Genomic DNA, 7,852 nt, shown 5'->3' on the forward strand with positions numbered 1-7,852 from the left:
TCCTAACTTTTCATTTTTGACTGACTTTAAGAACTTTCTGACTTAAAGTTAGCATTAGGAAAACATGTCCAAAAGCTGAAAAGGGGCTTTAAGTTGGTCAAAACCAACTTAAAGCCAATCCAAACGGCTCTAAGTTGATTAAACCAACTTATAAACCCTTTTTTAGCTTTTGAACGTATTTGCCTAATGCTAACTTTAAGCCATAAAGTTTTTAAAGTCAGTCAAAAATGAAAAGTTAGGATTTCTAATTTTTTTTCTAAGTGAGAAATTATTTTTATATCTCTTATATTTTAACTAAATTCCCAAATCATCCATTTTATTCTTTTAACACTAAAATTCAAACACTTATTTTCAACATAAACACTTTTATTCAAACACTCAACTGCTTATTTATAAAAATAAGTTTAAACACTTCAAACTTCTAAAAACGCTTCATACATAAAACTTATTTTTTTAAGCCCATCCAAACATGGTCGTAAGCCATTACTTCCTCGGTGCTCCAAGCAACGGTACTACGACTGAGCAACGCCTCTTTCAGTGCCGGATTTGAGGAATCGAGTTGAAGCCACCTCAATCACGCCAAGCTCCAGTGAAACAATCAGCTAAGCACCCTTCATCATAGATCTGCCATGGAAATAGCTCAAAGAGCTTGGATAGATTTCATCCAAGACACCTATAAGTCTCACAGGCGCCATGAAATCGATTCCAAAGAAGACTTCTTCGGATCTTTGTTTAATTTCCATTCATTTCTATTATAAGGTACCCATATTCCTGTTCAATTCCACTTAGACCTTGTAAATTTTTTTGAATTCGAGTAATTTGTTATTGTTCTTTTCAACAGATTGAGCTTCAAATAAGCTAATACCACTGTTAGAAGAAGAACGGTAACCAACTCCTCTTTTTCCAAAGATTCACAACGCCAATCCTCAACTGGTAAGCTTACTGTTACATGCTTGCTTGTGTAGAATATGATCTGTTGAATAACCCTTGTGCTACTCTATTGGTGTAATGTGATTGCTGGTCGTGTAATGTTGGATCTGCTAATATCATTGTTGATGTGAAATTTTGTACATGTGTGTTTGTGTCTCTATAACTTCTATTTTAACACTTTTGATTCTAAGACTTGGAATTTGCCTTTTATCCATGTTGATAATCCGTCTTCCTTCCGAGGAAATCTCTTGAAAATGATTAATTCTAATTGTACCTGCAAAATGAACATCCAGGTTAGCAAAATAATCAGCTAGTTGGTTCCTTCTCGGTAGACATGCTCCACTCTTATATCACCATAGCTCCTTAGTCGATTGATTTTCTTCACCTCCATACTTATCTCCCATGGAACCTCCTAAATTCCATCTAAAACATTCTTCAATATCAATGAATTAGTCTCCATTACCGCTGCAATACACTGTTCATGAATACAAAATTCTAAACCATTTATTAGAGCTTTCGCTTCAGCCATTAAGCTACTACCATCTAATATCCTACAAGATTTTGCATAAATGAAATTACCAGATGAATCTCGCACACAAAATCCACTAGAACAAGGACCAGAATTACCTTTTGAGGATCCATCTGTATTACATTTCAGAACCCTATCTCAGGTTTTCTCCAACTAATTACCTTAGTAACAATAGATGGAGTATAACCCTCTAAGAATTTAACTAGATTTGTCCAGTCAGAAGGGATGTGAGACAACCAAGAATACCTGTATCGAGTTAAGAACCCAATTTGCTTATTAATTTCCTCTACAACTTTGTAAAAAGACTTCTTCCTTCCATGTTTAAAGGCATTTCTTCTCTTCCACAATTGTCAAATGATAAAAGAAGGAATAGCTTTCAATATAGGCTTACGCTTCGGAGGAGCATTCATATTCTACCAATTATGAATAACTATTTTCAATTGAAACCAGAAATCTGAATTCCCACTGGTCCTACAAAGATTTTCCAAACTTTTTTAGCAAAACAAGATGTTAGGAAGACATGATCTATTGTTTCTGGTCGTGGGATGGAACAACAGTAGCAAGGAGCCTCTTCTACCACTCTAATTCTAATCAAAACTTCCCCAATTGGAAGTCTTTGCCCTATCATTCTTCACAAAAAGAAGGATATCTTAAGGCAAACCTTTGATCCAAACATGAAAATAGTTAGCTTTAATATCTTTCTTTTGTCTTACCTCTTCCCATGCACTACTAACTGTAAACTTACCAATTGGACAACATCTACCAAGGTTTATCCCATTCATTAGTAGACTCTAAGTTAAACATATCATTCTTGCTATGATCAGTAACCTATTGAGGGAATAGTTGATCGCTAATCTCTTCCACAAAAACCTCCAAGTTATTTGTTGGGGGAAGGACATAGTATAGAGCTTCCAATTTTGTCCAATTATCATACCAAACACTGGAGTGACCACATTTAGGTTCCCACCAAATCAACTGATCAAAGTTCTCCCTAACTTCAAGCATATATTTTTCAGAGTTGAGAACCTCCCTTCCATTCTACTATTTGGGGTCTAATTCTCTTGCAGTATTTATTCCACATAAAGTTGGTCCACATGAATTTTTTAGTCCTGAATATCCACCATAACTTTGCAAAGAGAGCTTTGAAAACATAGTGATCTAAAATCAAGACCACCCTCTTTCTTAGAAAAACACATATTGGTCCAAGAGACCCAGTGCTTGTGTATTTCCCCTTCATCGTTACTCCAGAAGAATCTTGCAAATATCTTATGAAGCTCATAGATGACACATTTAGGAGGAGCGATAGCTGATAATAGATAACTAGATAGACTTTGTAAGACATGATAAAATCTTTTCTTTCCAGGCTTGTAACTTGTTCTTCACTTTCTTGATGAGATCAGAGAAATGAGACTTCCTCTTCCATGTATGACCAATAAGACATTCTAGGTAAGTGAAAGGAAATTTTCCTTTGTTGAAACCTGTGACTTCCTCAATCCCTAATTAATTTGTCTGGCAGTTTTATGAAAAACACAGAAGCTTTTCTCCTTATTGAGTTTTTGTCCAGATTGTGTTTCATATTCCCCCAAAGTCTGCATAATCATTTGTAGAGTTGCCTTATCTGAAGAGGAAAAGATGATTGTATCATTAGCATAGGCTAGATGATTCAGATCAGAACTCCATTTAGGCATACCATAACCTTTAAAATTCTCAATAAGGAATGAAGCATTCAGGGCTTTAGATAAAACTTCTGCAGTAAGAATGAACAAAGCTGGAGATAGAGGTCCCTTGTTGAGATTTTAAGCAAATAAAGGAACACACATATAACACCATTATTCATCCGTTCTAATTTATATGAGGTAACTTGATGGGTAGAAAGTTCAAGAAATATGACAAAATTTTGCAAATTTTCAAACTTTTATTAAAAATAAAAAAGAATACAAATTATGATTTTTTTGACAAATAATTGAGATCTGAGTGAACGTTTGCATAAAAGTGTAGATCATTGATGAGGTAACTCTTCGAGCAGGACGCGATAAAGTCCTTTTGGAGATGATGATGTGCTCTGAGGATCATCGAAAATTTTTAGCTGGATGTAAAACATTATGGTTCTAAATAATGTGGTTGTAGATGATCCATAACCATCCGAACTAATTCAACAACAACCCAATCCATATGAAAATAAAGAACCTAAACTAGAACCAAAATCAGTACCAAATGAACCAAATAACTTTTCTATTCCGTATTTGCCTATTTTCTTCGTATTTAGTATCACACTAATAAGATATAGTACCACAATTTCATCACTTTTGCGAAAAGCGTGATCCACACATTTAACCTTTCTCTGGATAGTCTCATAATTAATATATGTGAAAGATTTATGATAATAATCGTATGTGAGTAGGAGATGATTTCAAATAAAAGTTTATGTGAGATTATATCCTTATAAGTTGATTTAATTTTTTAAAAAAATTTGTTCGTTCTTCTGTCTTAATTCTTTAGACAAATATATTGAGAGCTGGAGGCAATTCATAAGTCATCATATCGCCATGAAAATTTGTTTGATAGGATTTATATAGGAACAAATCACAATATTCGATTGAACAATTTTCTGATCTTTGATGATATGTGTTGAATTCAAAAATATATTAATAACTTTTATTTTGATAAGTTATTTCAAAATATCAACCATTTGAAATGTTGGCTACAATCAACTTTAACAAGTTGTTTAAATTTATAAAATAAAATTTGTATTTGTTTGGTCTAAAGGCTAGTATGTTAACCATTTGTTTCAATACACTATATTGATTTTTGTTGTCAAAATTTTTATTGGGATATATAATAATTTGAATAGTTTAATTTAACATTATAAAATATTAGGAAAAAGTTCTAATGTTGCTAACTTCAAAAATTAAAATAAAACTTGATATGGAGATACTGCATTTCTAATGTTAATGACCATACTGAGAAATAATGAAGTTTTAATTAATTAAAAAGATTAAAATAATAAAAAAATTGTTTAGTCGTAACTTGGATATTAAGAAAAAAAATATAAAATATAAAAAAGATTATATAATGCGTTCATATGTATTACTATACAACAAAATTATAAATTTTGTATTAATTTAAAAGACCTAAAAATTATGTTTAATGTGTTTTTAGATCATTTACTGATTTTGTTATTGTATTAAATTTGGGAAATAATAACACGAAACCTTAAAAGAAGATTCTCTTAAAGTTGAAGGGTCTATGCTTGGAAGAAGAGATTTTGCATCGGAGGACTAATGGTAAGACGTTTGTTCGATTATCAGTTTTTTGCTTAGAAAAAATAGCTTATTTCAATGATTTTACCTCGTAAAGTTAAATACGAATCTACTTTGAAGTGCACTCATTTTAATTGTTGATTATACATTCAAACTTAGCAATTTTTGTTATCATGGTGTTTCATCTAACGATGAATCAAATCATGTTATATATATATGAGGGAATTAATCCAATAGTAATGTCATTGAAAATAGATTTTGTTTTATCGCGGTCACAATCCTTTGGGTTCAGGTGGTTTACATGATAACATGTGGAATACTATGATACAAAATATATTAAATATTGTGTATTTTATTACTTAATTTGTTTGTCATATTAACTTGACACAAAATTTATGAATGTAAAGAAAATTTTTAAATTTTGCGGTCATAAATTAAAGATATATCAAATGTACCAAAATATCATTTAATTTTATAGCCTTAACACATATCATGTAAAAAATAAAAATTTAAGAACTGCTAAAAATGAAACAAACACTCTTTTTTAAAACAGATTAAAAATAAAAATAGAACAAAATAAATTGGAACGGAGGGAGTGTTATTTTACATTTTTTAGTATCTCAATTCACATTCATAATTTACAAGTACATTACTTATTGTTAACTATTGCTATTACTTATAATAGATGCTTTATTATAATTTGCTTCATTGCATTTTTATTTACTTTAAAATAAATAATATATCTCATCGACTTTTAAAGCTACCAGTTGTTTTCTTAATATGTGTGCATTGCCCCACAAATTCACTTAATATGAAATGCAAAGAATATATAATATATAGTGTACATGAACTTATGATCTCTCCGCAAAATTAGAAATTTCCTCGGTCTTTGCTTGATTATCGAAGAAGCATTGGAGGAGAGGTTAAGTGTTGTTGACAAGGTTCATAAGTTAGCTTTGGAATTTAACGCCTTATCAGAACCAACTGGTAGAGTGGAAAGATTATTACACCATGCAATTAAAGAGAAATGATTTAGAGGAAAGATTTGAGTTGACGTAAATTGAAGTTCATTACTGAAGAGTTTTGGAAACTCAAATTTTAAAATTCAATTTGTCGTAAATATGAATTTATTTTGAGAAATAATATGTCAAAATAATCGAAATATTGAAAGGATCTTACATCTAAAATTTGGGATTATTTAAAAGATTTGAGTTAGTCGGGATTACAAAAAATTAACTCATTGAGAAAGATAAATTATTACTGTGTATAAATATTACATAAAAATGTATATGATGTATATATATTTCTGATACATAATTATACACTATTTATATAATATTAATATATTTTATATATATGCGACCATCCAATTTATTGCCTGCGGTACATTTAGGTAAGAAACTCTTCAGGCTCATTAATGTTTTCTGACGTAGCAACAGATTGAACAGCCTGTACATCATTGGGGGTTACGTTCACATATTATAATTTAGTAAAAATTATATAAATATATTAAAAGTTAATTACATCATATTTATATTTTTTATCAAATTACAAAATCTCTTAAATTTATAAGATTTCGGATACATCAAGAAATATGTGGATACATAGTTCACGGAATGCAAATGATACATTATTTAATGAGAAGAATATATCCGAGAGGGGAGGAATGTATTCGAAAAGGGATAGAAATGTATTCGATAGATGAGAGATGTATCCAAGAGGGGATAGGGATGTATCCGAGAGAGGATAGTGATGTAACCGAAAAAGAATTTTTATAATTTTTACTTTTTTCAAATAATTGATAATTTTAGAGATTATAGTAAAATAAGATATATATTTAGAATTTTTTTCCTATAATTTATACATCAGTTCTACCATCTCGCAGCGAATAATGGTTATTACTTTTAATTAATTAATGTTTTTAACTTTTATGGTACTAAAGAAGTCATGCATATATATTTATTGTAGCCGGTGATGTGATGACACGGGCAGAAAAAATGTTTTATTAAATTAGGTAAATATCTCAACATCTAATTAAGTGCAGATAAAGCGGTTTTGAGAAAAAAAATTAATCTACTTTTGTCCTTTTAATTGACATAGACCTCAGTTCTATGATAAAATGAGGATACCACGCAAATAACTAAAAATCCTCAGGTTAGCGGTTCCAATCGAGATTGAGAATAGTCGGGATAGCTCAGTTGGTAGAGCAGAGGATTGAAAATCCTCGTGTCACCAGTTCAAATCTGGTTTCTGGTCCCTGATCTCGACATTCAAGTACGAATCCCTTGAGCGCTTCGGTGGCAGATAGCAGCATGGACAAAGCGCTTCAGAAGATAGATTGTTACGAGCTATACTTGGTATTCATGTATCTACTTCAAAAAAAACTTGTCTAAAATTACCTATAGGTGGCAGGGATTGGGTTATTGATGTGAGGTGGATCCAGAAAAGGGGTGGTTCAGTTCAGTAATCCGAAAAAGTTTTCATCTATTTTGTATTTGTAGCATTTTGACGACATGGCCGAGTTCAGTTCAGTAATCCAAAAAAGTTTTCATCTATTTTGTATTTGTAGCATTTTGACGACATGGCCGAGTGGTAAGGCAAAGGACTGCAAATCCTTTTTTTCCCAGTTCAAATCCGGGTGTCGCATGATCAATAAAAAACTTGAAGTAGATAATATTCATATTTTAAAAAAATATATATACATAATTTACCCAATTTTATGAATAAATCACAAATTTATGTGTTCTATTTTTTAACTTATAAAGCCGCCCCTCGTGGTTACCGGTAAGAAAACTATAGCTTCATGATGCAGAGCAAAATGTTTCCAGGGACAGAAAAAGCTAAAGAAATTTAAATATATTGCTCTATTTATTTTAATTTGTCTGTTTAACAAAAAAAAATAGTTTTTTTTTTAAACAGACGTCTTTTTCATAATTTTTTAAAATTTATTCGTCTTACATTTTTTAGCCTTTTAAAAAGAATACTTTTTTTCTTATTTAATAACTCTTTTATCATCTCCACCTAATTTGTCTAAGATTATATAAATATTTTAATAAATTATAATACATATTTTAATTTAGTCTTATTTTCTCTCGGGATTTAGTTTGAGTTGCTGTCTCAGTAGTTACATTCC

At 30.7% G+C, this 7,852-nt stretch overlaps 1 long non-coding RNA gene and 1 other non-coding gene across 9 annotated transcripts; both read left to right on the top strand.

The window, feature by feature from the left end:
• The first annotated feature begins 453 nt into the window (after nt 1-453).
• On the top strand, nt 454-7,274 carry LOC129896314 (uncharacterized). Of its 8 annotated transcripts, none has more exons than XR_008767945.1 (4): nt 454-759; nt 842-933; nt 4,680-4,743; nt 6,874-7,274. It is a non-coding gene; the product is annotated as an uncharacterized LOC129896314 (long non-coding RNA). The 8 variants fall into 8 exon arrangements; XR_008767947.1 differs by having other exon boundaries at nt 4,683-4,743; XR_008767946.1 differs by having other exon boundaries at nt 4,695-4,743.
• On the top strand, nt 6,903-6,975 carry TRNAF-GAA (transfer RNA phenylalanine (anticodon GAA)). Its single transcript has one exon. It is a non-coding gene; the product is annotated as a tRNA-Phe (tRNA).
• Nucleotides 7,275-7,852: the final 578 nt, after the last annotated feature.

Source organism: Solanum dulcamara, chromosome 7 (assembly GCF_947179165.1).
Source record: "Solanum dulcamara chromosome 7, daSolDulc1.2, whole genome shotgun sequence".
Lineage (NCBI taxonomy): Eukaryota > Viridiplantae > Streptophyta > Magnoliopsida > Solanales > Solanaceae > Solanum > Solanum dulcamara.